This window comes from Lagenorhynchus albirostris, chromosome 9 (genome assembly GCF_949774975.1).
Source record: "Lagenorhynchus albirostris chromosome 9, mLagAlb1.1, whole genome shotgun sequence".
NCBI classification, from domain to species: Eukaryota; Metazoa; Chordata; class Mammalia; order Artiodactyla; family Delphinidae; genus Lagenorhynchus; species Lagenorhynchus albirostris.
Genome location: NC_083103.1, coordinates 98,033,020 through 98,043,586, shown reverse-complemented (window position 1 = coordinate 98,043,586; position 10,567 = coordinate 98,033,020). Strand labels below are relative to the sequence as shown.

At 38.8% G+C, this 10,567-nt stretch overlaps 1 long non-coding RNA gene across 1 annotated transcript; it reads left to right on the top strand.

The window, feature by feature from the left end:
• Positions 1-1,538: 1,538 nt before the first annotated feature.
• Positions 1,539-7,100, top strand: LOC132525430 (uncharacterized). The gene is made up of 2 exons (XR_009542235.1): positions 1,539-1,617; positions 6,530-7,100. It is a non-coding gene; the product is annotated as an uncharacterized LOC132525430 (long non-coding RNA).
• Positions 7,101-10,567: the final 3,467 nt, after the last annotated feature.

Here is a 10,567-nt window from a genome sequence, read left to right as displayed (position 1 = left end):
GGCCTTCATGGAGTCTGGATGTTGATCTGTTCAGTAGATGAGGAAACAGGGCTAAGTGAGAACAGCAAGCCTGAGCTCCCAGCTGGAGGCAAGAGCTCTTCCAGTTGGGGCTTGTTGATGCAGGGACGATGCCATTCATCACAGAATCACAGTGACAAGATGTGACCACAAAGGGGGGCTCCTCTCTGTCAGGGCCCGTATGTTCTCACCAGCTTGCCTGCATTAGGGAATCCTGCAGTAACAGTGAGATGTGTGGAACTTCCCTCAAAGGAACACCCCACCATGTGTCCAGAACTTGTTATTTTAGGTCCTCAGCCACTCACCATGCCCCAGCCATTGTCTAAATCCTCTTCTCCACCGACCTTATTGTCCACGCGTGTGGTGCACGTGCCTCACTCTTGAACGAGCACACTATTCGCCGTCTGTATGACTTGGGTTTTCCTCTGGCTTTACCTTTGTTTCTCCTGTTCAATGTGAGCACCAAGCTTTCAGGTAATAATCCATTCTTTTGCTTCTAGAAACTTCTTCTACAACACCTCCCATTCAGGTGACATTTAACTCCACTCCCTTTGGGTGGATTCAAGAAAGTGTATAAGTTGTTCCTTAATCAAATTGTAGATACGCTTTAGAGGGGTGTGTGACTGTGTGTGTGTGTGTGTGTGTGTGTGTGTGTGTATGTATGTGTAAATACAACTTCAGAATAGTCATTTAGCTCCTGATTCATACAAAATAGGCATAGAAGTCTCAGCATGAGGTAGTGGACAGCGTCCTTGACAGGGATCAGCAGACCTGAATTCTATACCTAGGGCTGCTACTAGCCATTGCTGTGTGACAGTGGACAGTCACAACCTTTATGAAATCTTAGCTGAAAACTACAGAGTTGAATCATTTGACACTGGCTTCTTTTACAGATTATGGCCGTGTGAGACAGACCAACTTAGCCTAGATTTGGGGTAACACATGTATGGGAATTTGTTATAGAAGTAGATTAGATCTTTTAACCATCAACTGCAGTGGTTTTGGGATACCTGCAAGACTGATTCAGTGGAAGGGGGTGTGCATGTTCATAGCTGGTAAGTAGAGGGTGATAGAGAGAATACCCAGAGGAGACACATCATTAGCTATTATTCCAGATTCTCTGCTTGCATCCGTCATACTGTTCACATGACTTTCTGAGAAAATACTCTTCCTGCAGCACTTGACCGGCATGGGCTATATTTTTGTTTAAGATATTTTGCTCTTCTCACATAAACCAATTAACTGTCATATTTTATCCTTCCAGGCGTATCCAGATACAAGGTTGGCTGACAGCCAGTTGGCTAAGTCCTAGAGGATAATAGCTTATTGTCTATAAACTGCCTTCTTTTAAAGTCTCTCTATTCAATTCTGGCAGTACTTGTGATACAGAAAATATTTATAAGGCTGTGAAGAAAGGTCATATGTTGGGTGTGAGCTGCCCTGAGTAGCCCAAGTGATTTTATTTTTCCGTTCAACAGCTCTTGTTGCGGTAGATGACCAAAACATCGACTCACTTTTCACTGCTGAAAATTTCACCACTGTCTGAAAGCTTTGATATCGACTTGCTGAGTGGTTTGGAATGGCTCACTGCAATCTTAGGTATATCCTGAAAATACAGATAAATAGTAGGAAGATGTATTTAGTCCAATTTGATAGCTCAGATTCACAGGCAACAATATCTTGGTATATTTAGGTTTCTCTTCTGTAAAAAATGACCTTCATATTTAAGAGGAAAATCTGCTTTCAACAACTTCAATGAGAGGGTGATTTTTCTCATCTTAAAAAGCTCATTCAAACCAGCATATTAATGATTTATGAACAAATAAAGGGAGAATATAAGGGATTACATTTCTTTTGAACTGTACAAAGTTGTAAAAAGCTTAGAGAAAAAGGACCCGGTTCAAGATAAATGTTTGCTGAACTGATTTATTGAGTCTTCTAAATGCTCTTGGATGAAAAATTCAAATCTGAACTCATTTTTTTTTTATGTTGCTAAGCTTTCTAGACGAAGGCTTTGAAATTTGAATGAGCATAGGTTTAACCATAATAGTCCTTGATAATTCCAGTTGAGGATGTGGATACTATAACTTTAGTGCAAGAAAGAATGGCAATCAGTTAAGCATCATAACACCCTAAAAAAAAGGAAGACCCATGTGACCAGTCTTCTGTTTTGAATCCACTTTTATTATCTCACAATTCAATGAATATTTACTGAGTATCTTCTACGTGCTAGCACATGGCTGCATGTTGTAGCTACAGGAATAAAGGAGAAATGAAGTCCCTGCCTTCAAGGAGTTTACAGTCCAGTGGAAGGGTCTGGACAAGAAAACTGAAAATTATAAGGCAGTGTCGTCACCAGAGACAAACAGGGTGCTTTTGGAATTCGTGGAGCCCAGTCAGGAAGGGCAGGGTGACTTCCTGGGAGAAGGGTGGTCTGGGCTGAGCCCTGAATGATAAGTTCTTGCAGGTGAAGGGTGGCAGTGGAAGAAGATAGTTGAAAGCAGAGGGAACAGTATGCATGAAGGGCTTCGATGACAGAGGACAAATGGAACTAGAGCAGAGAGGGCAAGGGGTGAGTGAGCTTTCCTCAGCTGCTTTTCATCATCCCGGAAAGAGCACATTCACTGTGGGTCAGTTGTGTGGCTCTGTGAGCTGTCATAGAGTGAGTGCTTACGAATGGTTCCCTGCTTGCAAAAAGTACCTTCATTAAAAAAAAATTGCTCACATATTATCTCATTTAATTCTCACAGTAAACCTGTGAAATGGATCACAGTATCCTGATTTTGTAGATGAGGCTTAGAGATGTTGTAACTTCACCAGGATTACTTGAGTAGTGAGCTAGAATGGAGTCTCAAAGTATCCTCCATTCTCCCTGCCCCCCCATCATCATCTTCTCCATCTTAAGCTTCTCTATCATCATCTTCTCCATCTTCATCTTCATAATAATGGCCACCATTGTTGAGCTTCTACCATTGGTCATATACTACCAAGCACTCTACAGATATTCGGTCACTTAATCCTCATAACAACCAGGATCATCTGGAGAGGAGGAACCCATGTTCTTTTCACCCATCGTATCTCCTATTTTGTGAAGAACTGGGCTCACCCCTCTTCCGCCTTCTGTCACAGTTGGAAAACATTGATTTGTGGGGTGAGGGGAGATTATTTAATAACAATTCCTTTCATATAAAGACTACTGAGGTATTTTGTCTTCTGGATACTGTGAAGTGTATAAGTGATCAGGTTTTCCTCTTTGACTGCAGCCAGTTTTTTTTTTTAAATAAATTTATTTATTTTTGGCTGCATTGGGTCTTTGCTGTGCATGGGCTTTCTCTAGTTGCAGCGAGTTGGGGCTACTCTTTGTTGCAGTACATGGGCTTCTCTTGTTGCGGAGTATGGGCTCTAGGTGCATGGGCTTCAGTAGCTGTGGCATGCGGGCTCGGTAGTTGTGGCTCTCAGGCTGTAGAGCACAGGCTCAGTGGTTGTGGCGCATGGGCTCAGTTGCTCCACAGCGTATGAGATCTTCCTGGACCAGGGCTCAAACCCATGTCCCCTGCATTGGCAGGTGGATTCTTAAGCACTGCACCACAGGGAAGTCCCTGCCAGCCAGTTTTGAGCTAAATTTTTACCCGCCTCTCCACATGTCCCCTGCAAATCCATAGGTCTTTTTGGTATGTATTTTTATATTAGCTCCACTCCTGTTTCCATTTTATGGTATTATCCTTATGTTTCTCTCCCACATCTAGCTTATCTTACTGTTTCTGGAATAAAGCAGGACATAAATAATTAAAATTTCATTGTTACCTGAGCATAGCATGAAACGTCAGTGTTTTGCTTTGTTGTTTTCTGCGGCTTGAAGGTAAATTTGTCCACATAATTTCACTAATTCTTACCTAGGACCACAGCTTTTGCTTGTGAGTTGGCAGACCCGGATTTAGGGTGCTCAGGGGGCGGAGGACAGAGACTTGCCTTGTAGTCCTCCCCACATCTCTGCCAGTCACCTTAGCCTAATTAGCCTTGTGTTTCTTTCCTCTGAAGCTCACTATTCACTTACTCTTCAGGTTTGCCTTGTCTTCATAAATCACAGCAGCTTTTTTTTTTCTTTTTAAAGAGACGCTTAAGGAAGAAGTCAAGGCTGTGGCATCCTGTGTGCTTTCACCCCAGAAAGATGTCATTTACTGTAATTTAGAGTGAAGTGATAGAATTCAGTTTAGTAGATTTCTCCAGAAGTGGAGCATCAAAAAGGTACTGTATCGGATGGAAAATAAGAAACTTATATTTCTCGGAGATGTTTCTCTAAATCAGTCAAATAATACTGTGCTTGGGGCAAAGGGTAGTTTAGTATCAAGAGCTTGGGTCTTGGAGCCACGTCTGACTCTGCCACCAACTCTGTGACTTTGGGCTGATGACTTCATTGTGCGTTTTTTTAAAAATCCTTATTGGTTAAAAGAGGACAGGAGCTGCTTAGTCTCGTGAAGATTAATGTGATGCAGTGGAATTGCATGGTAGAATGCCTGATGCTCAGTAAATGTTAGTTATCATTATCCACACTTCTGCTTATCCCTTGTATCTAAGCTTAGTTGTTCCATCTCCTGGAAAGATTTTTTTTTATAGAAATGATAGTTATTATTATAATAACCACCATGGGGTTATTTTATTATATATATATACAGTTAGAGTATCCTATATATATTCATATATATACATGTATATATCATAAATTATATAAATAGAATACTCAATACACACTGTATATAATATGTATTGTATGTGTGTATATATATATATATATATATATGTATAGAGGTCCAGTGTTTTTGTTATTTCTTGGTGTATTTTGCCATTTACAAGAGCTCACTTGCCCTCTGCTCTCCTGGTCCCTCTTCTGTTCTTTTTGTTTCTCTAAGCATTTCTCACTATCAAATTTACTACATATTTAACTTCTTTGTTTACTGTTTGTCCATGCCCTGCTAGAAGGTACACTTCAAAAGCTCATGGTGTGTGTGTGTGTGTGTATGTGGGTTTGTTCATACTACAATAATCCTCAACATCTAGAACATTGCCTGGCATGCAGTAGTCCCTTGAATCTTGAATCAGTGAATGATCTTCAAACATCATCAAATTTTCATTAATATGAGTTTTGATGATACTTGAAAAAGAAAAGGTACTTGTTTGGCTGAGGGCAGAAGCTCTTCCCCATGGAAGTGGGTGCTTGAAAGGCCAAGGGAAGATATGGGTTGCCTGACTCTTTAAAGTGGTTGGTAGCTCAGAATTCTGTAACAAATTAGTTCCAGTCTTTTTGTCATCAGCGAATTGAGTGCTGACTGTGAGCTAGGGAGAGACCAAATAGGAAACCTCCAACATGCCTTCAAAACACTAGCCTTTTTTCTATTTATACACAAGTGTATTTTGACAGGACCAAGACATATAAATATCTTAGTTGGAATTCACAGATGACAAATATTTTTCTTGTGCAGTGTCTGGTCTACTGACCCATCTGGGGTTGTGGAAGTTGACCATTTTGTATCCAAATATGCTATTATTAAAAACAATCTAAGTCTTGATGAACACAAGAATTCTAAGATAAATTCAGCTCAACAAATATTCACATAGCACGTATTATGGGCAAGGATTTTTCAAGGCACAGTAGGGGACTTGGAGATATGGTACTGTGTCCACCCTTTAGGAACTGACAGTCAAGTAGAGGGAATGAAAAGAAATGCCAACACCCTGGGCCAAAAACAGTCAGAAAAGTTGTTTTCTTGTCTCTGTGCTTTGTGGAGATTTTAAATTCTTCTGATTATATTAATGAAAAACTTTCTGAAAATGCCTCTCTATGAAAAGGCTTGAGTATTGTTTGCTGCCTGTCACAGGTAAAGATGCATATTTTTACATTCTGTAAAATTTTCTGTATGAAAATTTTCTGTATGTTTCTGTATGAAAGGAGAGTATTATTTACCAATACTTCCTCAGTGGCCGGTAATGTGCTAGGCACTGTCCTAGCTATTATCTTATTTATTCCCTAAATTTCATTGTGAGTCAGGTCTAATTATGCCCACATCGCCGATAAGGAAGCTGAAGCAGAGAGATTAAGTGATTATCCCCAAACCGTGGAGTTAATAAATTCAGTTAGTAAATGGCAACTGGACTCCAAAAACACTTCTGTGACTCAAATCCCATGCCCCATTTTTTTTGTTTGTTTGTTTACACTATAAATCATGGGATATAGAGGCTCTCCTCTTCAAGAAATAAGTAATATTATGTCATTAATTTTCCTGGTTAGGAAAGTGAGAATATTACCATATACTATTACATACACAGAAAACCTGCGTTTTAGCCTATAGTAAATGTTACTGTGGTATATGAGATTTTTTAGGGTAAAGTTTCACTTGAATTATTCATATAAGAGCTGAGTTACTTAGAAGTTTTTCAAATATGAACTATAAATTGGTTATGATGTAGCAAAGAGACAAGTAGTAGCCAGCAAGGAATGTCATTCCATGACTGTTAGGACCCCCTAGATGCCAGCTGCAGAGATGGTGCCACAGAAATGAACAAGATGAGAAGGAGGGTCACCATCATCAAACGGCGTTTGGCTTGCTGGTCTGTTTGTGCTCAGAGCAGCACTGAAGATATCTATTCTTTTGGTCAACCTGTGTTTCAAACTGCATCCTGAAAGATGTGGATGTAGTGTAACAAAACCTTGTTAATTTGAATTAATTGGTGGGAACGACAGTCTAAATAAGAAAATTTGAACCCAATCAGAGATCTAAAAGAAACACATTTTTGTTATTTACAAGAAACTTGCACCAGAGAAAACTGGAGGGCTCAAGAAAGGTCTCTGGTCCTTGGGTAGCATAAGACTGAAGTGTCCTTTTACAGAGAAACCACGGAGACCAGAGAGATCAAGTGATTTTCCCCAAACTCCCACAGCTGGAAGATGGTCAGAGAAATGCCAGAATCCAGTCTTTCCAGAACAGGGCTGTCTGCTCCCATCCGTGCTGTATTTAGACTTAACAAAGTGTTGCCCTTTTCATGTAACTTTTCATGAATGGATTAAAAAATTATGATATTTATTTGTATGTAAGTGGCTGCTGTTAAGGTGCTTCAAACCAATTCTGGTTTTATTTTCTTCTTGTTGGTACTAATTGACTTTTTTTTAAAAAAATTGAGATATAGTTGACAAATAACACTGTAATATATTTAAAATATACAACCTGATGATTTGATATACATAGACATTTGAAAAGATTCCTGTTGTCAAGGTAATTAACACATCATATATTTACCTTTTTTTCTGTGTGTGAGTACACAAGTTTTAATTTCTTAGCAAATTCTGATTATAACATACAGTATTATCAACTATAGTCATGTTATACCTTAGATCCTCAGACCTTATTCCTCTTATAGCTGAAAGTTTGTACCTGTTTACCAGCCTCTCCCTTTTTCCCTCGCCTTCCTAGCAGCCACCATTCTATTCTGTTTCTGTGAGTTCGACTTCTTTTTTCCATGTATAAGTGATACTATGCAGTATTGTCCTTCTCTGTCTGGCTTACTTTTCTTAGCATAATGCCCTCCATGTTCGTTCATGTGGTTGCAAATGACAGAGTTTTCTTCTTTTTTAAGGCTGAGTAATATTTCATTGTGTATGTGTATATCACATTTTCTTTAACTGTTCATCCATCAGCAGACACTTGGATTGTTTCCATACCTTGACTATTGTGAATAATACTGTAACGAGCACGGGAGTACAGATATCTCTTGGAGATAATGATTTTGTTTCCTATGAATCTGTATTCAGAACTGAGATGGCTGGATCATGTGGAAGTTTTATTTTTAATTTTTTGAGTCATCTCCTTACTGTTTTACATAATGGCTCATTCCATTGAACCGTGTCTAAGGGTTCCCTTTTCTCTACTTGCACTAGCATTTGCTGTCTTTTGTCTTTTTGATGAGAGCCATTCTAATGGATATGAGGTGATATTTCACTGTGGTTTTGATTTGCCTTTCCCTCATGATTAATGATGTCAAGCACCTTTTCATGTACCTGTTGGCCATTTGTGTATCTTCTTTGGAAAAACATCTATTCGGGTCATTTGCCCATTCTAAAATTGGGTTATTTGTTTTTTTGCTATTGAGTTGTATGAGTTCCTTGTATATATATTTTTAAAATTTATTTTGTATTTTTTTACATCTTTATTGGAGTATAATTGCTTTACAATGGTGTGTTAGTTTCTGCTTTATAACAAAGTGAATCAGTTATACATATACATATGTTCCCATATCTCTTCCCTCTTGCGTCTCCCTCCCTCCCTCCCACCCTCCCCTCTAGGTGGTCACAAAGCACGGAGTTGCCTTGTATATTTTGGATATTAATTCCTTATTGGGTATATGGTTTGCAAGTATTTTTCCCAGTTCATAACTTGCTTTTTTTCTTTTGTTGATGGCTTCATTTGCTGTGCAGAAGCTTCATTTTGGTTTTTTTTTTTTAAGAGAATTGGCAGTATAGAAGTAACTTTAGCTGTCTGGTTTGAATTATCCTTAATTTGAATTGGTGTGACACCAATTAATGGGATTTTATTTTGACTCTTTTTAAAGAGGTTAGAATCACCATGAAGAAGATGTTCTGTTTGATATTATGCTGAATTCAAGGGAGGTTTCAAATAATGCTTTGATAATCAATTTTCCATGTCCCTTATAAAATTGTTCTCTTCTTTTTTATTACTTACATATCCTGTGACCTTCTGAAGAACATTCATTTAGTATTTTCTTATGGAATTGAGGAGTCATTTACAGTGAATGTCTTTTTATTTATTTATTTTTAAAGCTTTTCTATTGGGTCTTATACTGTTTGCAATGTTCTGTATAAAATCAAGAAAAAATAATTGATAGCTATAAATGTAACTTTATAACAGGACCTGTTCAATTGGGTTGAACAATCCCAAATGTGTGAACTTTTTTGGTTTACAGTATTATATAAGTTTCAAGTGTATAACGTAGTGATTCACAATTTTTAAAAATTATACTCCATTTTTAGTTATTATAAAATACTGACTATATCCCCCATGCTATACAATATATCCTTGTAGCTTATTTATTTTATATGTAGTAGTTTGTACCTCTTAATCCTCTATCCCTATCTTGCCCCTCCCCACTGGTAAACACTGGTTTGTTTGCTATATCTGTGAGTCTGTTTCTTTTTTGTTACATTTGCTAGTTTTATTTTTTTGATTCCACATATAAGTGAAAACACACAGTATTTGTTTTTGTGTGTCTGATTCACTTCACTAAACATAATACCTTCTAAGTCCACCCATGCTGTTGCAAATGGAAAAATTTCATTCTTTTTTATGGCCCAGCAGTATTGTGTGTGGGTGTGGGTGTGGGTGTGGGTGTGGGTGTGGGTGTTTAATTTAGTTATTTATTTTTGGCTGTGTTGGGTCTCGGTTGCTGCGCACAGGCTCTCCAGTTGCGGTGAGTGGGGGCCACTCCTCTCCACAGTGCGTGTGCCTCTCACTGCGGTGGCCTCTCCCGTTGTGGAGCACGGGCTCCAGGCACGTGGGCTTCAGTAGCTGCGGCACGTGGACTCAGTAGTTGTGGCTCACAGGCTCCAGAGCACAGGCTCAGCAGTTGTGGCACATGGGTTTAGTTGCTCTGTGGCAGTGTGGGAACTTCCCGGACCAGGGCTCGAACCCGTGTCCCCTGCATTGGCAGGTGGACTCTCAACCACTGCACCACCAGGGAAGCCCCGAAAGTGACTTTCTTTTAATTTCACTTTGTAAAGGGCTATTAAAATGAGATTAATACTCAGCTCTTGGGCATTGCTTAAATACTGTAGCAAAGTGCTGGGTGCTGACCTGGATTATTATTTTTTTTTCCAGTTTTATTGAGAAATAATTGACATACATCACTGTGTAAGTTCAGGGCATACAGCATGATGGTTTGATTTACAAATACTGTGAAATGATTACTACAGTATGTTCGTCTAACACCTATCTTCTCATAAAGATACAATAAAAAGAAAAGAAAGAAGAATAAAGAAAATAATTCTCCCTTTGTGATGAAAACTTAGTATTTACTCTCTTAACACATTTTTGACTGGAGACGTATTGTGGCCACAGGCATTAGTTTCTGCAAAAGTCCCCTGGTCAGTAATGTGTTACTAACTTTCCTGTACATCTTACAGCAGTGTTAGCTATAGTCATCATGTTGCACATTACACCCCTCGTAATTATTTACCTTATAGCTGGAAGTGTGCACCTTTTGACCATTTTCAGTTCCCCCTCCCACCACCCCCACCTCTGGTAACCACAAGTCTTATCTCTTTTTTATTATTATTATTTTAGTTTTTAGTTTTTTAGTCTGATATAGTCGCATTTGTTTATTTTTGATTTTCCTTGTGCTTTAAGTGTCACTGGATCATTTCCTAAAGCCTTTTCCAGCTCTAGAATTCTGTTTCTATGATCTACTGTTCCTCAGTTTCAAGGATTCTAGCATTTCAGCTGACAGCGTTGTTTGCACTTGAAATAGTCTGTCATTTGAGGGCTTA